Genomic DNA, 23,733 nt, shown 5'->3' with positions numbered 1-23,733 from the left:
GTCATTGATGAATTACTGGATGAATTGCATGGATCAATTTACTTCACCAAGTTGGATCTTCGTTCAGGATATCATCAAATCAGAATGAAGATTGAAGACATTCCGAAAATGGCATTTAGAACTCATGAGGGTCATTATGAATTTTTGGTCATGCCTTTTGGCCTTACCAATGCACCTTCAACATTTCAAGGTTTGATGAATTCAATTTTCAAACCATTCCTTAGAAAATTTGTGTTAGTATTTTTTGATGATATACTAATCTACAACAAGTCTTGGAAGGATCATGTTGAACATGTTGACAGGGTGCTACAACTATTGGAGGAGAAACAATTATATGCAAAAAGATCCAAATGTTTCTTTGGAGTCCAGGAGGTGGAATATTTGGGTCATATTGTATCTCATGAAGGAGTTAAGGTAGACCCTAGCAAAATTAAAGCCATTAAGGAATGGAAAATCCCCACATCCATAAAGCATCTGCGAGGATTTCTTGGGTTGACAGGGTATTATCGCAAGTTTGTTAAGAATTATGGGAGAATAGCAGCACCTCTAACAACATTATTGAAGAAAGATGCATTTTCATGGACTCCGGAAGCAACAAAGGCCTTTGAACATCTTAAAGAGGCAATGTGCCAAGCACCGGTCTTAGCTACACCGGACTTCACAAAAACCTTTATTGTGGAATGTGATGCTTCAGGAAATGGAATTGGTGCTGTTCTAATGCAAGATGAAAGACCCATTGCTTTTGAAAGTCGTCCAATCAAGGGAAAGTTTTTAAGCAAAGCTATTTATGAGAAGGAAATGTTGGCAATACTCCATGCACTTAAGAAATGGCGACCCTACCTAATGGGAAGACACTTCAAGGTAAAAACGGATCATGATAGCCTTAAATACTTTTTAGAACAAAGATTATCCTCTGAAGAGCAACAAAAGTGGGTCACAAAGATGTTGGGTTATGACTTTGAAATCATCTACAAAAAAGGGAAGCAAAATGTGGTGGCAGATGCACTCTCAAGAAAGGATGAGGATGTGGAAGCATTGTTGTGTGCCATTTCTATTATCCAACCAGATTGGATAAACGAAGCAAGGGAGGAATGGAAGAATGATGAAGAAGTGTGGGCACTTATTCGAAAGCTACAACAAGATTCCAGTACGTCTGATACATTTAGCTGGAAAAATGATTCGTTATGGTACAAAGATCGCTTATACCTCTGTAAGAATTCCCAGCTAAAACAAAAGATTCTTATGGAATTGCACACTTCTCCCTTAGGAGGGCACTCAGGATTTTTAAAAACTTACCACAGGGTTAAGAAGGAATTTTTTTGGGATGGCCTTAAATCAGATATTCAAAAGTTTGTGGCGGAATGTTTGGTTTGCCAACAAAATAAAGTTGAAACAATTAAGACACCGGGTCTATTACAACCTTTATCCATTCCAAGCCAACGTTGGGAGGAGGTTTCAATGGATTTTATCACAGGTTTACCCAAGTCTGAGGGAAAGAGTGTCATCATGGTGGTAGTTGACAGACTTACCAAGTATGCACACTTTTGTGCATTATCACATCCATTTAAAGCCAGTACAGTTTCTACTGCATTTATGGAAACAATTCAAAAGCTACATGGAAACCCAAAGATTATTGTAAGTGACAGAGATCCCATTTTCACTGGAAATTTTTGGACAGAATTATTTTCTTGTCTTGGTACTCAGTTAGCTCATAGCTCATCTTATCATCCTCAATCTGATGGGAAAACTGAGATAGTAAACAAATGTTTGGAAGGATATCTTCGTTGCTTTGTATCTGATAAACAGACACAATGGGTCAAATGGTTGCCTCTGGCTGAATGGTGGTATAACACTTCCTTCCATACAGCAACAAAAATGACCCCATTTATGGCACTTTATGGGTATCAACCACCATCCATCACATCATATTTAAGAGAAAATTCTAAGGTTCAGGCAGTGGAACATCACATCGAACATCAACAACAAGTCCTCCAACTCTTAAAGGATAACCTCGTGTTGGCACAAAATAGAATGAAACAACAGGCAGATCAACATCGCAGTGAAAGAAGTTTTGATGTAGGTGATTGGGTATTCCTACGGCTACAACCATATAAGCAAATGTCCCTAAAGCAAGCTAAGAAGGATAATAAATTATCACCAAAGTATTATGGTCCGTACAAGGTGTTGCAAAAGATTGGTACTATGGCATACAAATTGGAGCTTCCTGCAGCTTCTCGATTGCACCCAGTTTTCCATGTTTCATGTTTAAAGAAGGTTATAGGCGACAAGCTCCCAGTTCAAACAATATTGCCAGAACTTGACGAGGAAGGAAAAATTATATTGGAACCGGAAGAAGTCACAGAAACAAGAACTCGACAGCTACGAAATCGATCAATTTCAGAGTATCTTATCAAGTGGAAGAACTTATCCGCTGAAGATTCCACATGGGAGGATGAGAATTTTATGCAGAAGTATCGAAAACTACTCAAGCATTGAGGACAACACTTTTTTGAAGGAGAGGGGCATGTTGGGTCCCTATAATACTAGTGATTACCCCATTACTATTGTAGTTATACCCCTTATTTATATTGTTGTGCCCCTATTACCCCCATGTTGTTATTTATGTGCCCCATAGAATCCCTCTATTGTTATTTTTGTGGCTTTATATTATTATTGTTAGGTCGGCTGGATTATATTGTGACTCCTTAGACTCCTATATATAGAAAGGAGGTTTTGTCATTTGTATCATCCAAGAATTTTTCATTTATGTAATGTAAAGGAGGTTGCCCCCTCGAAGAGGCTGAATTCTAAGGCGTTGATCTATCTTTTCTATCTTTTCTTGAGCTGGTTTCATAACAGCATCTTTATTAGGTATAAGCATGGTTTAAAAGATTATAACCTTTGGAACCCAGAAAACAAGAAGATTGTGTACAACCAAGATGTGGTGTTTAGAGAGGTCAAATATGTTATTAAACATGAAATCCTGGCAAAAGAACCTTAGAAAATAGAGTTTGAGCTAAAGGAGGAAGAATCAGACTCTACATCAAAACAAGAATCAGAAGAGGAAGAGACACAAACTCCAATTTTGAGAAGATCAGTTCGAGAGAGAAGGCAACCATGAAGGTATAGTCCATCTCCTTTATGTTCAAATTTTTCTGTATTTGTTACTGATGATGATCCCAGAACTGTCAGGGAGGAACTGGAGTCAAAGGATGGAAAACTCTGGAAAGAGGCAATGGTTGATGAAATGGCATCTTCAGACAAAAATGAGGCTTGGGATCTAGTGTAGTTGTCGGTTGGAAGGAAACCCATTGGCAACAAATGGGTGTTTAAGAAGAAGATGAATGCAAAAGGCAAGGTGGAGAAATACAAAGCTCGACTGGTAGAAAAAGGTTATTCCTAGGTGTCAGGAGTTGATTTCGGTGATATTTTTTCTCTTGTTTACAAGTTTGCTTCTAATAGATTATTTTTATTTGTTGTTGCTGCTTTTTATTTTTAGGTAGAACTTATGTATGTGAAGAAATCATTACTTCATGGGGATCTGGAACAAGAGATATACATGAAGAAGCCTAAAGGCCTTGCAGTGAAGGGTAAGAAAGAACTAGTATGCAGGTTAAAAAAAATCTCTATATGGGGTAAAACAGTCAACAAGGATGTAGTATTAGAAATTTGATACATGTATAAGGGGACTTGGCTTCACTAGAAGCAAAGCAGACCATTGTGTGTATTTTAAATTAATTGGTGACCATGTTATTTATTTGGTCTTGTATGTCGATGATATGTTGGTGATTGGGAATGACAAAGAAATTATCCAAGATTTTAAGATGCAAGTGTACTCCAAATTTGACATGAAGGATCTTGGTGTTGGAAACTATGTTTTGGGAATGGAAATTAAACAAGATCGGGAAAAGAGGAATCTCCGACTAAACTTGTGGAAGTATGTCAAGACAATATTGTAGAGGTTTAATATGTAGGATACTAAATCAGTGAAGGTTCTTATTCTTGTAGGTGTAAATTTATCTATTGAACAGTGTCCCATGACACAAGAAGTGGAAGAGGACATGTCACGTGTTCCATATGTAAGTGCAGTCAGTAACCTTATGTATGCAATGGTCTATACTAGACTAGACACTGCACATGCAATGGGAGTATTGAGTGGGTTTATGTCAAAACCAGGGAAGGAGCATTGGACAACATTGAAGTGGGTTTTCATGTATTTGTGTGGCACTAGTGATTATGGTCTGTGCTACCAAGGAAGGCCAAAATTAGACAGAGTTTTGGACATCCATGGATTTCTTGATGTAGACTAGGCTGGAGATTTGGATCAGAGAAGATCTACAAGTGGGTATGTGTTTAACCTATTTGGAGGAGCAATCAGTTGGATGAGCAAGAGACAACCTATAGTGTAAATTTCAACTACAAAAGTTGAATACATGGCAGCCACTCATGCAAGCAAGGAAGCAGTTTGTTTGCAGAGATTATGTTCAAGTATGGGGTTGGTACAACGAGCTATAAGGATTGACTATGACAACCAAAGTGCAATTTTCTTGGAAAATAACCCTATTTATCATTCGTATACAAAGCACATTGATGTTCATTATCACTTTGTGAGGGATATGGTTGAGGACAAAAAGGTGTTGCTGGTAAAGGTGGACACTTTGAAAATGTTGTCGATGAATTGACGAAGTCTATGAGCTAAGCAAAGTCTTTCGATAGAAATCACATAAGAGAATTTTTTTTGGCCTATTACTAATTAAAATATATATTTCTATATTCAAGCTTCTGTTATCCATAATGAATTAAGCAAAGTATTTCAGTAGAAATCACATAAGAAAATATTTTTTGCCGACTAATTGCTCAGCTCATAGAATTCGTATATATATGTATTGTAACATTGAAAGGAACATAATGAAAAATAAATCCGGTAGTCCTTGTTTTGGGATCCAATGGAAAATCTCTGTGTATATTTGTTTTATGTTCTCATCATTGTATATTTCTATTTTAGGAATTCGTTTGTAGATAATTTTTGTACAAGGTTAAAACCTAAATAACTTGCATTGCATCTACACAACTCTATAGCATCTTTGTAACATCATATTAAGGCCAAAATACCTCTAGAACAAGTCAAGAATATGAACATAAAGACCTAGAATTGCCACACTCATCAACATTGATCAACACCTCTAACACCTAACCATCAAATCTTTGCATCAAACCACATCAATGCCATCAACCACATCAATGTCATCACACCACATCAATATCATCATCTAGACCATCGCAAGGCATCACAAGGTTGAGATCAATGCATCATGTAGACTATCATAATTACATCAATGCATCATGTAGACTGTTATAAGATTGGTATCAATTCGAACACATGCTAGTTGCAACCATGAAAACCATAATTCTAATAGTTATTTGGGTCATGAAATTTTTTGATAGTAGTATATGACTTAGGGCATGAATGAGCCCTCTTATTCTTAATACACACAATCAAGGCATCCAACCACCATTCATAAACTTTGTAAGTGATCTTTCATCTTTCCATGGGAATATGAACACCATTAGGAGATATTTATTATGCATTATAAGCACATATCAAAGCCTTCACATGGAAGAAATCAAACTCCTAGGGGCTTAAATAATGATCCTGAAATTGAGCAGCGTGGACAAGGCTTGAGACCATGATATGTGATTTCTACAAAGGATCTTTGACCTCTTATTGAGAATACAAGCATTGTTAGGATCTATTGTGCACAATAGAAATATAACAATGCCATAATAGGGATTGGGGAATGAAATCAAGGACCTTATGACTTGGATGGGGATAAGTTCATGGGATTAACAACTATGAGTGGGGATTCAAATCACCACATATGAAAATTTTAGGGGATCTTTTACCTCTAGCTAAAATTACACAATCATTAATAGGAGGCATTGCAAATGAGAGATTGTTCTTAGGGTCTTCACAATGTTGGAAAATGAAATTAATTACATCAGATAAAATGATGTTTCTTAGGCATGATGGACATGGAAGAAGCATGCAAAACCATTCATAATTGTAACACCCCCTCCCACATTTACCCTATTTCACAAGATCTCCAGGCTAAACATGAGTTGAGTGCCACTATGACATGACCCGACCTCCAAGTTCTAGTTATGGAAGTGGGGCCTACAAATTGGAACACATACTACCACCCCTCAGGGACACTAGATCACTCAACATCCTAACAACCACCCCTGGTGATCAATCCCTGAGATGGAACTCATTTTCACAAGCTTGACACCCAAAACACGCCCATAACACATTTTTCATGTGGCTATGAAGCTCTAGCCACACCCATAAGCCTTCATGCATGTGGTTATGACCGAGATATACCTATTATGTGCGAGCAGTTGTAAGATTTGTGCCACTTTTTCAAGGCTAGCCTTCAGAGCACTGCCCATAAGTGCTAGAACTTTCCAGAATCATGTCTATTATGTTAATAGGTCTAAATAATTAATGCTACGGCTAGAAATCACTCAAAACATGCCAGTCTAATGATAAAAATTTTGTCAAACATGTAGTAAACATAGTAGTTATGGGTCATGAATGCATATTTGATCATAATATTCTTAACTTCATCATAGAATCATCAAGAAGGCTCAATTCCCTCTCAAGCTAACTACAACAACACTTGTTAACCCATGCATTCATCAATCATTCAATAACTTATCAAATCATGAACAAGATCCATAGTAAGAGCACATCATATAACTGTGCATATAGCCCGCATATAACCAGAATAGAATGCATGCCAAGTTAGCCATAAAACCAACACATTAACTAGTACAAGTGCTCATAGATGAAAATAGGAAAATATCTCATATTAACATATGAAAATGCCAACCAAGTCAAGCACTTCCACGTACCACCCAACCATAGATTGGCTGATGCAAAATCTCTCTTTCATCCAATCACCCTCATTCCATATTCCAAGCACGAATGTGGGATCATATGGGTTAAACCAAAATAGAACCAACTAGGGCTTCCAGAGGGCAAACCACCTCAACCCTCATCCATAGTTATTTCACCTAACCTTTCCAAAAATCACTAATCACCAAACCAGATTGGTCTCTTCCCAATTTGTCCAAGGCTCTAGGGATTCTATCTCAAACTACGACGTTCAGGGAACCTAAGTTGTTAAAGGGCTCCAAAGATATCCCATCTCAACCCACAACCTCAAGGGAACCCAAGTTGTTTCAGGGCTCAAGAGATTTTAACCCAAACCACTGTATAAATTACAATAAATTTTCTACTGCTAATGAAATTGAACTAAAATCGAAAGACACAAAGTTCTTTTACTTTTCCGGGAAAAGGAAAACACATGATAGAAACACATGCAATAACATGAAACCATTAAAACACAAGGAACACAATGATAACATTAATTTATTTAATGTAATAAGTATAACATTAATTAATTAATTAATTGTGTAACATTTAAATTATTTTAATGGTGGAAGATTTATTAATTAATTAATTAATTAATAATGTAACATTTATTAATTAATTTAGTTATTTAACTAAAAATCCTTTTCTTTAAATATGTCATAATATGTTATTTTTAATATACATACCCTATTAATTGCACAAAATAATTATTAATATGAACAATAAAAATAATTACAAACTCCCATAGTTGGCTTTAAAACTTTGACTTACCTTTCTACTATTTATTTTCATGTGCTCTCTCTAGTTTTCACATGTCTTGATAATGGAGTGGGATAGTAGCTCCAAAACGTTGACAACAAAAATAGTATCTATGAATCTTCTTGTATCAACAAAAAACTCTAATCACAGAAACTTGAACACTAGAACACAATGATTTACAGGGGAACCCAACTGGGAAAAACTCTGTCACTTCTTTGCACTGCAATTTTGATCTCCTGCTCACTAACCTTCTCTAATGAACACTTAGCAAAAATAGGCCTCTGCTTTCCTCCTATTTCATTGGGAAATCCTTGAGGAAATTAGCCCCTAAAAAATAGAAGAATTCCCTATTTCCTTGCGCAAATCCTGAAGGAATTGATCACCTGCTCCAGTGAAAAACCTACACACTCTACTAGTATACAACAATATATAAAATTATTCCTTTTTCCTCCACTCAACTAGGAAGTTCGAATTCCATGCATCATTGGGACTATTTTTAGTAAATTAATTAGTTAACTGAGAGATCCGTGAGTTAACAACTATTATAACTACTCAACTGAACTCCTACTGACTCTATTCATGGCTAGAGATCATATAACTGAGTTTAACTAATAATAACTCCACTAGATTTCTAAATTTTAGCAATTAACTCATGCACAACTCTACTTCTAGCTTACAAATTCGAATTCACTGATTTATCTAGGAGACAAATCCATGCCACTCCAACTAACTGCAATCCATGTCATCCTTTTTATGTGTAAAATCAAATTTCTCCATTTGACTAAGGCATAAGTAAAATGAAGCCTTTTCTTTCTACAATTTAACACTCCCTCTTAGAAAGAAAAGGGTTATGCACAACCCTAATCTTGCTCCTGTGGAGGAATGTACTATAACAAAACTAACACTCCCTCTCACTATTGTTGTTACTACTACAATAAATGAAACTGAGAAGCATCCAAAATACTAAATCAACTGTGTCTTTGAACTGCAAGTGTCTCTTGAGTCTCTGAATGCTACTAGCCTACAACTGTTGCTCAAGATATGACTACATCAACTAGCATTGATCCTTATGCTACTGAATAATGTGGGCCCCTATAGCAAGGGTAATGATCCACGAGAAGAGTATAACTTGTGTTGCTATCCTATGGACCCTGCCCAAATCTTTGTAGGTCTGGGATTAAGGCTCTACATTGCCCCACCTCACTTCTCGAGGTATAGCTACATGCATGGAGAAATATACCTCTAGCTTGTATATATATTTAACTCTAACACAAATTTGTTTAACTTGTCCAATAGCAACAAGCTTCAGATATTCCTTCCCTCTACTGAACATCACATCATATCCTTTGTACTCCAATACAGCTATAGAAATCAAATTTTTCTTTAGCCCATGCACATACATTACATTTTTTTAGGTGAAGATTTGAACCTGACTCCCTCTTAAATATGATAGTTCCAATACCTTTGATACTATATCATCCATCATCTCCAAGTTCTATGTGTAATTGTAGGTCATTCTCCTCTAGGTTGCTAAAGAAATCCTTATTTCCTATCATATGATATGAAGCACCAGAGTCTAGGTACCATTCACTCCCTCTTACAATACTTTCCATGCAAGCAATAAGGGTGAAATCCAACTCGAATTGTGATGCAAGAGCATCTCCTCCTACTCATACTACAGGCTCCTTACTAGATTTCATGCGTGGATACTTGGTTGCATATTGTCCATACTCATGGTAGAGAAAGCATTTAATATTACTAAGGTCTTTCTTCATGCCATGGTTATGACTAGATTCTACCTCTCCTTAGGACTTCTTTCCTTTTATAACTAGAGCATAATCTTCTTCCTCATCAGATCTGGATGTGACACCATCTCTAGTGTTTCTTCTAATCTCCTCCTACACTAAATCAAATCAAATTCTCTCCCAATTTGGAAGCTTCTCTCTTCCATTAACTGAATCCTGATAGTTGTGCAAGGACTTTGGAAGACCAAGGAGTGTTAAGATCATAAGCTTAGATGGTGGTACAATCTCTCTACTCCTCCACATTCATCTCTCACCAGAGTGAATCTAGATAGGTAATGAACAAAGGTTTCATTTTTTCTGCATTTGAATGTTTCTGAGCTTATCTTTTAAGGACAATTTCATGGCATCACTACTACTTTTGAATAAATCTATGAGGGTTTTCCACATTTCATAAGCCATGCAAACTCAAAACCACATGATCTCTGACATCCTCCAGGATAATCCTCCTGACTTTTGCAATGTCTTTCTTCCATTGTGCCAATTGTTGTGCATTCGATGCTACTGGTTTTGGAATATTAATTTATGTATATTCCAGTACCCCCGTGTCATCCAACACAACTTCCATTTTTTCTTTCCAAGCTATGAAATTTGAAATTCCCTCCAATGCATACTCAAGCCTCAATCCATTGAAAGACATTTTTCCTGCACTAAAGAGAATCTGCACCAAAAACTCTAAAAATCGAAATTTCTTTGAGAGAATATCTAGAAAAAGGTTTCTATGTAGTCTTCCGAAGCTCTAATACCATGTAGAAATTGCAAGAAATTTTCTAATGCTAATGAAATTGAACTTAAATCAAGAGACACAAATTTCTTCTACTATTCTTTGGAAAGGAAAACACACGATAGAAACACATGCAATAACATGAAACCATTTAAATTCAATGAACACAATGATTTTACAAGGGAACCCAAATGGGAAAAACCCCTCCACTGCTTCGCATTAATTCAGATGAGAATATGGATCAATTACAATGTCTTGCTTCAATACCAAAGCACAACCTACACAACAATTATGATCTTCTCACTAACCTTCTTTAACCAACACTTATCCAAAATAGGCATATGATTTCCTCCTATTTCCTTCCACAATCCTTGAGGAAATTAGTCCCTAAAAAATAGGAGAATTCCCTATTTCCTTGTGCAAATCCTGAAGGAATTGATCACCTGCTCCAATGCAAAACTTGAACACTCAACTAGTATACAACAATATATAAAATTATGCCTTTTAGCTCCACTCATCTAGGAAATTCAAATTCCATGCATGACTATGACTATTTGTAGCAAATTAATCAATTAACTGAGAGATCAGTGAGTTAGAAACTATTATAACTACTCAATTGAACTCCTATTGACTTTATTAATGGCTAGAGCTTAGATAATTGAGTTTAACTAACAATAACTCTGCTATATTTCTAAATTTTAGTAATCAACTCATGCACAACTCCACATCTAGCCTACAAACTCGAATTTATTGATTTAACTAGGAGACAAAGCCATGTCACTCCAGCTAACTACAATCCAAGTCATCCTGCTAATGTGGAAAATAAAATTTTTCCATTTGACTAAGGCATAAGTCAAATGAAGAATTTTCTTGCTATAATTTAACACTCACATCCAATAGGGAGTTGTCGTAGCAACTACAACCACCCTCCAAAATTTTTCCTATGCTTTGATTTTGGAGCCTCCCTTCTAAACCATAACAACTCATGTTGGACTGATCCAAGTACTTATGTTTGGACTGAGCTTTATTATTTTCATATTTTCTTGTGTTTTCTCACTTAATTCATTTTCTAACCCACAATCTGATCTCTTGACTTGGTCCCTTGACAATTCCATGCTTTCCTTAGAGAACTGCGTGATTCTTGAGGGCAACTGGCCTTTCTCTTGGGAATTGTGTAGTCTTGATTGCTAGTGAGCCTTGAGCTCAGAGAATGCAGAGTGCTGAATGGAAGCCAACCTTGAGTTGGGAAATTGCACAGACAACAGAGGCAGCCCAAAGCCACTAAGATAAAAAATTGCGCAGACCCCATTGTGCTTAGAAACTGCATAGTGAATGAGCTAGAGAGTTGCCAAGTCATTCCCAGAACTATGTAATCCTTCTGAGAAATGCATGGCATTTTTCCCGAAAATAAAAAAACAAAAAAAAATCCCTAAAATATAGGGATCTATTTTTAGTGTCCCGAAGGAGGCACTTGCGCTACTTTTAGAAACTTTCACCAAGTGTCGTTTTTTCCTTGATTTTAGGCTTTTGCGTCATAAACCTTAATTTTCCCAAATCTATCTAATTGACACTACTAAAGCTAATTATTACATTTGATCTTGGAGCTCTAGAATTCCCGAGGAGATCAAGGAACCTTCGGAGCATCGTCGTTGCTTTTCCAGGTGAGTATTGGCCTTTATTGCTTTATTGTCACTTTTCTCTCGCTTTTTGTCATTTGTCTTGTGTGAGTGTTGTTTCACTTGTTTCTCTTCACGGTTACTGGTGTTTTAACTTGTAAAAGTGTTGTTTTGGTCTATTGTTTTCCTTTCACAAGCGTCGCATCGATTTATTTGTTTTGCACTATTGGTCATCGTTTTGGCGACTCTTCTCACACACTTGAGTTTTCATCTATTTGTTGAGCTTCTGCACATTTTTGACATCAATGTATCTTCACTGAGTCAGATCTACACTTAATTTCACTTTTCACTTTTTTCTACTCACCTCCATCGGGCAGATATGCTATTTGCCTTGCCCAATTGGGCATTACGCAATCCTGAGGTCCAAGCCTCTAGCTTAGCCTCTAGAACTACGCAATGTGCAGTACAGGCTGGCCCAGACTGTGCATTATGCATTTTTGGGGCCTAGCCTATCACTTAGGCCATTGATATTGTGAAATGCACAGTCTTTCCTAGGTCCTACCTAGGCTGGACTATGCATTACGTGGTTCCAGACCTACATCCTTAGCCCTGGATGCTGGGACTACACAATGCACAGTTCCCTTAGGAAGCCAGTATGCCTTGTCAACCGGAATTACGTAGTCCCTCTTCTCAATTACCCAGTTTGTTTCTTGATCGAGATATGAATTCGGTTTTTCTTAAGGCTATTGTTTTCCCTCCATGAGTGTTCTTTTGTCCCACAAGTACAGTAGTTGTTGAGCTCTTTCTTCACCAGTCATTGTTACTATGGCACCCATGAGATCCGCTTCAAAAGAAACCATCGAGATCATTACCGAGGATGCATTTGAGGAGACACAAGTAAACTTTCCAATATATACTAACACTCAGATGTTCATAGAAAAGGGATCATCACTTACATGGCAGCAAGTTAATGAAGCTTTTTTAGAGACATGCCTTACAACATATTTAGAGGAAGGAAATGTATATCTTGGCATTCAACAATCAGGACTTCAAAAGATTGCATGCGGCCCGATGAGATGGTTAGTATAGCTAGGACTTCTCAAGTTGTTCCACCGACGACAACAGATCTGGAAGAAATAGGACCAGAAGGCAGCAACCCGACACATGAAAAAGGAAAGAGGAAGGTTGTTGATGATGCAATGAAGGAACAAAGTTGGAAGATGAAAGTAGAGCCTATCTTGGAGAAAGCATCTTTGGTAGCACAGGCAAAGAGGGGGCAATGAATTAAAAGAACAGAAAGGAGGAAGCTTGCTAGAAGAAGAGAAGAGGTTGAAGAAAGAAGAATAGGAACTCAAGGAAGAAAGAGAGTTGAGGAGGAGAGGTTAGGAAGAGAAGCATAAACAAGAAGAAGAAGAGAGGAAAGGTGCAACAATGGTAGAAAAAATGCCTATACAGGTTGAAGGGAATACATCAGAGTAGCTAGCAACCGAAGAGGAAATTGAGCACCTGCAGGATTGAGAAATTTCTCAACAAGTAAAATATTTGATTAATATTGATGACATGGAGGTCAAATTGGAGCAACAAGGTGAAGAGATTGACCTAATGTCGAGCACACCATAGGTCACAATTCAGTCTCCTCCACCTCCAGGAGAAGAGCAAGGCCTCAACGATCCAAGAGGCACCTTACCCCTTGATGATGATCCGATGATGAACTTGTACAATCCTTCATACAATGAAGTTCAAAAGAGGATTGTACAAGCAAGGAGAAAACACTTTCTAAATGATTATGTGTCCCCTACATTCTTGAGAGAAAGGGTGATAGTGGCAAACACCAAGAGAAACCCAGAGGCCATTGTCGATGTCAACTTGGCCTTCGCTAGTGCATCCAAGTCCAAAACTCAGTTTCTAATCTCTGAGAATAAGAAAATGGCTAAAGTATTACAAGATCAAGGCAAAAGGTCGAATAGCTCCACACAGTAGCACAAGATGTAGCTTCCGCAAATTTCCAACCACAGGAAATGAGAGAAACGATACTTGTTGAAGTATCCACACTCAGGGACACTATACAGGATCTCTATGAGGAGATCATGACTATACATAAAGTCGTTTTATGCTTTTGCAGTGTCCAGCAGCAGAGTAATGACTTTGTCAAATTTCTCAAGAATATATAAGTTGTCATCATTCACATTCACGAATGGACAATGCGATACAAAGGGGCACCACTTCACTTGGGGAAGATGATGAAACCAAAGGCAAGGTTGCAGAAAGCGAGGGTTAGTATGTCAATCTAGAACAACTAGGAGCTCGCCTCATCCATTAGCAGTATTCAGGCCTCATATGTATGAATATACAACAGTTTCGATGTCCTAGTGAATGTACTCAAGATCCCATCAGTTGGATCACTCACTCAGGCCAAACCAAAGAGACAAGTCAGACAGGAGATTGATGAGTACTTGGAGCAGCTAAGACAAGAAGCCACCAGGGAAGACTTGCAGCTGAATGCACACAACATGCCAAAGTACATCGGTGGTCCTGTCAAGATCAAGACAATTTTGCTCATGCTTAAGAACGAAGTGGAGACAGGTTCCAAGGCATTGTACCCAAATAACATGGAGGCTAGAGTTCGCTTTTAACCAGACACCATTACACAATTTGGGGAGGCCATCACCCAGTACCAAACTTGGCATCACTATGTGACGAGAGGCATCAAGTGGATGTTGCTGAGCTAGATTTTCCCCAAAAACATGAGTCATAGTGTTTTGTCTTGGTATGCTATTAAGTTTTCTCTACCCTATTTTGTCTTATATGGGTACATGTGCAAAATGTAATATTATTTGTAATTATGTTGTAAGTGAAATTCCAAGTGTCAATATTGGAATGTGAAAATTCATTGTGTTATGTAATGAGTCACTTATAAATAAGTTGAAGAGTCATGAGGGAAGTCAATGAGTCACAAAGGGGAATGTCAAGGGTCACCCCACCCTTTCTTATAAATAGAACCTCATAACTCATAGATAGGGCTTTTGGGAGACAAGCTTTTGGCTAGGCTTAGGCTTAGAGAAGGCTTGGAGTATTGTGAAGAGCCTTGGATTCTCCATAGCGTAGATAGATTATACTTCTTTGGAGGAGCAGGTGTTCTTGACTGTAATGTTCCACTATTAGGGCTAGTGGTCGTCAATGGTGTATGTATGGATGGAACTTTCACTTATAATAATAATATCAGAGCCAACACACTTTCATGCATATGTTGTTAATGTAGTTGGACTATTCTGGTTTCTATAGAAATGTATGTTATTTAACTTACACATATGCTTATGAACTAATTTGCATGAATTTGTATGCATCTTGTTGGATGCGCGTTGTTGGGTTAACTCATCACTTTAATTTGTGGACTATTTTGCATTTTAGCTTGTGATGGCATTCTACTCATGTGTTATTTGTTGAAACCTTCATGCATCACACTTGACTCTCCACAAGGTCACATACTTGTTCTCACCCAAAGTTATCATACTTACCTCTGCGCACTACCGCGGTCAAGGAATTACACTACCAGCCACTGTTGGGACTCCTACTCCAAACGGTTTGAGGCCTAATTGCAACTTCATATCGGGGAGATCCCCTAAATGTTGGTGGGTCCAACACCATCAACATTTTTGGTGCCAGAAGTAGGGAAGATGACAAGCTGAGCCCTTGAAGTATGTTTTGAATTTCTACACATATTTCATGACTTTTGTCCAAATCATAATCTTGGCATGTTTCTCTAACTTTATTGATTTCGAAGTGTCAATGAGTATCATATATGACGTTTCCAGATATACTTCAACGGCGAGGATAGAAAAGCCTTGTTTAAGCACACAGTTGCTTCTGCTAGCTTCTGTGATAGGTATGATGTACCTTCTGATGATATTTCCTATGGGTTGTTTGTGTTCACATTTGAATGGTGCACAAAGAAATGGTGTTACAAATTTCATGCAAATTCTATACACGCTTTTGATCACTTGTTTAGAGAATTATGTCATGTTTTCTTTCTCTATGACCATAAAGCCCTTAATAATAATAAAAATTTGAAATTGCGAAAATCACCTTACAAATATCTTCAAGATTTGCACGATCATTTTCTTGATTACTGTTATGAATTTCTTGAAGATTAAGTTGATTTGGAATTTTTGGATGAAATATTTCAATATCTTGTTCACATTTCTAAGAATCCACATAAGTTAGAATCTTTCAAAACTCTCCCAACATACCTCAGTGTTAGGGATTCTAAATCTGAGACATACAAGGTTGTTGTCCCAAGTTACCTTATGTCCCCTTCCTATCAAATAATTCTAACTCCGCAGTTTGAGGTGGGAGAAGTTGAGAGTCCACCTATTGATTTATCACCATCTCCTCCTAACCCACCTGCTCAGGATTTCTGCACAGATTTGGACTACAAATTCAATGGCTTTCATGTGGTATTATCTCCTCATCCTCCATCCTTTGGTCCCTATGATCCTCTATATTTTGGTGTGTTGTGTTCATCTTTCCTGGATCTCACATGTGATGTTCACGAGGATCAAGATTTGGATGAATTTGGTGTTCAACAACCAACTTGCTCTACTACTTTTAATGAGTATGTGTGGGAATCTGAACAAAAATCTGTGACGAAGGATGACCTCCTTATGTCTGCACCTCCTCCACTTTATCCTAACATCTTCCACGATTCTGTTAGTTCTCTTCCATCTTGTGAAAAATTATTTTCAGATGTTTCTATTTCCAATCATTCGTAGAACATGTGGATTGCCAGTTTTTCAATTGAATGCGGAGAGGAAAAATCTATCTTCCCTGATCCTCCCAATCTCTCATCTTACTTTTCCAGAAACATAGAGGGCGAAATTTCTCGTTTTCCATCATCCCCTCTTTACGATTTGTTGGATCATGAGGATGTTCTTGTTCATCATCTTGAATTTTCTGATCATCGTTGTTGTGATATTTTAATTCATTCATTCGATCAAGATTTTGATTTGTCTATTGTTGATCTTTCTAAGCCACCGATCTTTGATGATCGATCTTCTAATGAATTGGAAACTCCTCAAGATGTTGAGGCACTTTAGCCTAAGCTGATTGTTATGTCAAGTGTTCGTAGCCTTGAGATTAGTCCCACTTCAGAACAGAAATTTGTTGAATCTTTCCAAGCTCCTCATCACTCTGTTGTTTATACTAAAATTCAATCTATCTCACCATTTTCACATCCTCCATCACAATCAAACGATCTTATTGATCATGCATTGGAGGAGTCGTACGTAGAAAGCTCCGTTGCAAAATAGAAATTTTCTTCTTTCTTTATGTTTGCTCGTTTTTCAAGTTTGAAGGTGTGTACATGCTTGTCTTCTAGGCACAATGTGTTAGGACACCATGGTATATCAGTGAAATTCATTAAATGTGATTTCCATTTTTTACTTTTCTATGGATTAATTCAAGCTTCAAATGTGTTGATCTACATTGTTTCATCTTTCTTATTGGTTGGTGTGCTTGTATATCTTTCTTGTAGACCATGCTCTCACCTACATGGGCCAACCAATGCCACGATGGCTGCATTGGAAGTATCACTTCATGTGAGTTGGCATATGTCCTACTTAGGTTAGGAGTAGGAGTAGTGTTTTATTTTCTTTTTTGTTTCTTGATTTGTTTTCGTTTCTTTCTTATTTCCTTCGTTTCTTTGATTTTGCACCTGTAGGATAGTTTCCACATGAAACCGTGTTTGGCTTCTTAGACAAGCAAGGTGAAAACCAAGAGGAACTTGTACAACTATCAACACTTGGTTATCTATCCATTCCCTCTCATTATGTGAGCCTTTCATTTCTTCTAGTTGATGATTCCCTGATCGAAAATACGTTCCTTTTGGAGAGAGTCATGGTGAAATAATGATGCTTTCACTCTTGACCAGTACCGCCTACTCTAATCAGATTTCTATTTTTGGTTAACCCTTGTCAACTCAGTCAAGTAGAGTAAGGAGAGGGGAAAAAATTAACAAGTATGTCAGAGCTATATATAAATATCCTTTTCTGAAGGGACAACCTCTTCTACTCTCAATAAGTCAGGATCCCTCTTTTGTCTCATGAAATAAATAAGTGCCTATGAATAATTCTTTGAAAAATGAAAAAAAGGAAAAAAGGAAATAAAGATGAAAGAAGAGAAAGGATTCCTGCATAGAGAGGTGAATCAAGTAACTTCGTCGGGGTACTATCCAGGCTGGCTGGCAGTGGAGCAATGCTTGTGTTCCTGAAGTGACTCTGTCGGGGTACTATCTATGCTTGCTGGCAGCGGAGCAACACCAGAGATGAAACTAAAACTCTAGCAGTCTATTTACTTGTGCATCTATATACCCCTCATCCCCAATTAAAACAAATCAATTTGACTTGGCTTGGTATGTGTGTTGTTGATAAGGAGAATGGTAGGGACTACATCTTTAAATCAAGTTAAGTGAAGAAGCTCTGATAATCGAAGAACTGAACAATACTCCTGGAAGAGTTATACTTGCTTTGAATGAGACAAGGTCCATAAAGAGAGCTGGAGTTCTACTAGTGTGTTTCCAATGTTTTAGCGGCTCCAATCACCCTCCACAATTTTTCCTTTGTTTCGATTTTGGAGACTCCCTTCTAAACCACAACAAATCATTTTCCACTAATCCATGTACTTGTGCTTCAATTGAGCTTTATTATTTTCATCTTGGCTTGTGTTTTGTCACTTAGTTCATTTTATAATCCACAAATTGATCTCTTGACTTGGTCGCTTGACAGTTCCGGGCTTGCCTTAGAGAACTGCACAATTCTTGAGGGCAACTGGCCTTGATCTTGGTAATTGCACAGTCTTGACTGCTAGTGAGCCTTAAGATAAGAAAATACGAAGTACTAAATGGCATCCGGGCTTGGGCTAGGAAACTTCACAGATAGCAAAGGTAGGCTAGAGCCACTGAGCCCAAAAATTGTGCAGACCTTACAGTGCTCAGAAAATTCACAGTGCATGAGCCAGAGAGTTGCCCAGTCCTTCCCATAACTGTGCAATCCTTCCAAGCAATGCATGGCAGTTTTCCTGAAAGGAAAAAAAGTAAAAAGTGTTCCTAAAATATAGGGATCTATTTTTAGTGTCCTGAAGGAGGCACTTGTGCTGTTTTTAGAAACTTTTGCTAAGTGTCACTCTTTCCGTGATTTTAGGATTTTGAGTCATAAACCTTAATTTTCCCAAATATATCTAATTGATGCTACTAAAGCTCATTCTTACAACTGATCTTGGAGCTCTAGCATTCTCAAGGAGATCAAGGAACCTTTGAAGCATCGTCGTCGCTTTTCCAGGTGAGTATTGACTTTATTGCTTTATTATCACTTTTTGTCATTTGGCTTGTGCGAGTGTTGTTTCACTTGTTTCTCTTCATGGTTAGTGATGTTTAAACTTGCTATAGCTTAAAGAAGTGTTGTTTCAGTCTATCGTTTTCTTTCACAAGTGTCACATCGATTTCTTTGTTTTTTCACTATCGGTCATCGTTTCAACGACTCTCCTCACACACTTGAGTTTTCATCTATTTTTTGAGTTTCTACACTTGTGTCACGTCAATTCATATTCACTCAATTAGATCTGCACTCAAGTTCACTTTTCACGAAGTTTTTCTCACCTCCATTGAGAAGATCTGCTAAGTCACTTGGTCAATTTTTCCTTGCCCAGTTGGGCATTGCATAATCTTGAGGTCCAAGCCTCCAGATTGGCCCCTAGAACTACGCAATGTGCAGTACAGGTTGGCCAAAACTATAGATTGTAGAGTTCTGGGGCCCAACTTGTCACTTAGGCCACTGAAACTACACAATGCGTAGTCTCTCCCAGGTCCTGCCGAGGCTGGAATTTGCATTGCATAGTTCCAGACCTTAGTCCTCATCCCTATCAGCTGGGACTACACAATGTGCAGTTCCCTCAGGCAGCCAATACCCATTGTCAACCAGAATTGTTGAGTCCCTCTTGTTAATTACCCAGTTTGTTGCTTGATCTAGTTATGAAGTCAGGTTTGCTTAAGGCTAATTTTTGCTTGCCATGAGTATCCTTTAGTGATCTGAAAATCACTCGAGAGTGTTCTCAGTTAAATAATTAATGAATGAAGGAAGGTATTACAGACTCATGTGCTGGTGTGTGTCTATGTTATCTTAGGCAATGGATCGATCAAATTGCAAGATACACAGACACTAGAAAATGGAAGACAGTAAGAGAAACACAGTAAGCAAATGCAAGAACACAACAAATTAATAAGGAGTTCACCCTATCCTCCAGGGCTACATCTCCGGTCCAGCTTTCAATGGTGGCCTTCTTTTATTGTGTCTTAAAAGTAGAGTTTACAATGAGGAGCTCAACTTGAGTCTCCTGAAACAAAGAATGCTTGGTAGGGTGGTTCTTGGATTCCCTAAGCCACTAGAGTCAACAAACTCTTTCCTTACCAAAGCTTGACCTCTCTGATATTTAATGGGAGGAGTCCAATGTGGTACTCAATTCCCGACAGATCCTCACAGGGATTTCTTGAACCTCTCAAGCTTTCTATCTGCCCGATGCTGCCTTAGGTTAGCTTGGCTCTCTGTTTCCTGCTTCTTACTTCATTGTCTCATTCGCCTTTTCCTTCACTGTTTTTCTTCTCTGGTTCTTCCTTCTCTTCTCCTTGTTTTATTCTTTGTTTGTTCATGGCTTAAAGCCAATCTATCCTTGATTGTTCGCTTCCTCTTCCGCCCCTTCGGATCGCCTGCTGTTGTTCGCTTGGAGTTCCCTACCTCTGCATCATCGCCAATGTCTCACAGGGAGGTGGCCACTTGTCCTCTCATGAACTGCGCCAGCTCTTCCTCAACGGTTTGGTTTTTCAGTTACACTGTGGAATGACTCATCCGCCAACTCAGCGATCAAATTGAACTTCAAACTTCTTTATGTCGCAGCTTAATTCCCCTGTCAAATCCAGTTTCTCCATTGGGCGCAATCTCCACCGTTAGATCTGGAGCCCCTAGATCCTACGGTGTTCGCTCATTTCACGCGGTTGACTTGCTCGACCATTAGCCTGTGATGAGAAGCAGTTTTCTCTCTCATCTGCCGGACATGCGTCGTGCGATGAATGGAATCGCTTGTTTTATGCCAAATCCGCTTACCGCCCCAATGTGCCTCTGATATACTGCCGATATGGAGTGCGGGACTAGCCTTTCACCTTAGCGCTTTCCCTACGGTTTCCCGACTTTCCATGCGACCGAGTGCTTTGGGGCTTTTCCTTCTCGAGGGGTTTTTCCTAGCGATGCATGATTAGCGCTAATCACGCATCAGAAATGGCCTCCGTTTCCCGATTTGGGCTTCCTAACTGCTAGTTTTGCCTCTGCATGGTCTCCATGGGCCTCGATCAACGCGCTTTGATCGAGGTCCTCGTCATTCCTTGCTGGGTCCAAACTGCCACTGTCCAGAGGTCTTCTTGATAGCTCTTTGTTTATAAATTCGAAGTCTGTCCTGATTTGATACAGTCATGGCACTTTGATAATTTTCATGGGTCCAATTTAGATCATAGCCTTCCCACTGAAAAAGCTTTTAGACCACCAAAAGTTGGTTTTCAAGCATCGACTAAGTGAGGGTACAATTGTCTCACTTTTCCAATCTCTATCCACTTTGCACTACTCGGCTTTGAACCCTTGAGCCCAACTCTGAGGTACTCAACATCTCCCCTGTGCGTCATCCTCACCTTCCTGTCCAGAACTGTGTCTTCTTGCAATTCATTAAGATATTCAGGTAGCAGGTCATCAATAGAAGGAAATTGACTCTACTCTTCGAGATCTTCAATTAGTGATGGTTCAAACAATCTCAACCAATCTACATTTATGACTGAGTAAATGTTCATGTAAGCTGGTAGATCAAGGCGAAAAGCATTCTCACCAATCTTCTCAAGTATCTTGAAGGGTCCATACCTGATAGGCTTTAGCTTTTTACCTTCACCTTGCATCCTTTCCTTTTTGATATACAGCCAGACTTGGTCACCAACTTGGAAACTATGCTCCATCCGATGCTTGTCATGCCTTGCCTTGTATTTGGCTTGGCTCTTTTCTAGCTATTCCTATATTTCCTGGTGGATTTCTTGGATCTATTCAATGAACCGAGTTGCCCTATCCACATCATTGTGTCCCTCAACTGTGGTGTCTTTACCAAAGACAAAATCTAGAGGAGACCTTGGTGTGAAACCAAAATAGGTCTCAAAAGGAGATCTCTCTGTAGAAGAATGTTTTGCTCTGTTGTAAGCATGCTGCACATAACACAAATGCTCATCCCAAAGCTTAGGATGTTTGCTGCAATATCCTTTGAGCAATTGGATCAATATCCTGTTGACTACTTCTGTCTGGCCATCAGTTTGTGGATGAAAAGTTGTGCTTTTCTTCAGTTTGGTGTCCATCAGTTTCCACAGACTTGACCAAAACTTCCCCATAAATCGGGTGTCTCTATCAGATACAATGGAAGTGGGTAATCCAAAATGAACCCATACATGTTCAAAAAATAGCTTTGTAGTTTGTTCAGCTGTAATCTGTTTATTACAAGGTATCAAAATACACATTTTGCTGAACCTATCCACAACAACATACAGATAATCATGACCTTTCCTAGATTTAGGCAATCCTCCAACAAAATCCATGGAAACACTTTCCCAAGGGTGAGAAGGAACTGGTAATGAAGTGTACAAGCCTAGTTTTCTATTGTCGGGCTTTCTTTTAGCACACATAGTACACCCTCTTACATATCTAGAAACTGTCTCGTTCATTTTTGGCCAATAACAAAATCTTTGTAGCTGTGCAACTGTTTTACTTACCCCAAAGTGACCTGATATTAGCGAAGTGTGTGCTTCTCGAATTATCTTTACTCTTTCAATTTGTGGAATGCATAACTTCCCACAATGATATAAGAGTCGGTCCTTTACATGATAATCCAATTCTTCTACTCGTTTTCCTTGACTTAAAGTTGCATATACATCTTTGAAATCTATATCTTGAGTATATTGTTCAACATAACTCTCATGTAACACAGAATTATGCTTAAGTATAGTAGACGCATTTCTAATGGGTCTAGATAACATGTCTGCAACTTTATTATGTATGCCCTTTTTATATCTGATGACTAAATGAAACTATTGTAGAGAACCCATCCATCTATAGTGCCTTGATTGTTGCAAGTTAGTTTGGGAGTGTAGGTATTGAAGTGGTTAATGATCAGTATGTATTACTGTTTCTTTGCCCATTAAGTAATGTTTCCACTTTTTCACACTTTGTACTAATGCATACAATTCTTTATCATATGTAGGATAGTTAACTACTACAGAATTAAATGTCTCAGAATGATAACATACGGGTTTACGTGTTGTGTCAACACTGCTCCCATGGCATAGTCACTGGCATCTGTTTGGATCTCAAATGGTCTTTGAAGATCAGGCAGTGCTAGTACAGGTGCTGTACTAATCTTTTCTTTCAAGGTGTCGAAGGCTTTCTGTTGTTTGTCTCCCCACTGAAACACCTTGTTCAATCCTGTTAAGCCATGTAAGGGAGCTGCAATTAAGGAAAAGTTAGAAATGAACTTCCTCAAATATTGTGCTACTCCTAAGAAGCTTCGAACTTCTATAGAAGATTTGGGTTTTGGCTAGTTTACAATGATTTCCACCTTAGAGGGATCTATCTTCAATTCACCACCCCCTACTATATGACCCAAATAATTTAGAGATGTTTTGCCAAATTCACATTTTGAGAGTTTAACATAAAGTTTTTCTCTTTTCAAAACATCTAGTGTCTACTTAACATGCTTTAAATGTTCTTCCCACGTTTTGCTAAATATCAGAATGTCATCCAAATACACAATAACAAAATCATCAAGAAAAGGTTT

Source organism: Pinus tabuliformis, chromosome 9 (assembly GCF_031772625.1).
Source record: "Pinus tabuliformis cultivar Carrire ecotype Pingquan chromosome 9, CPIR1, whole genome shotgun sequence".
NCBI lineage: Eukaryota > Viridiplantae > Streptophyta > Pinopsida > Pinales > Pinaceae > Pinus > Pinus tabuliformis.
Note: the sequence above shows the minus strand (reverse complement) of the source record.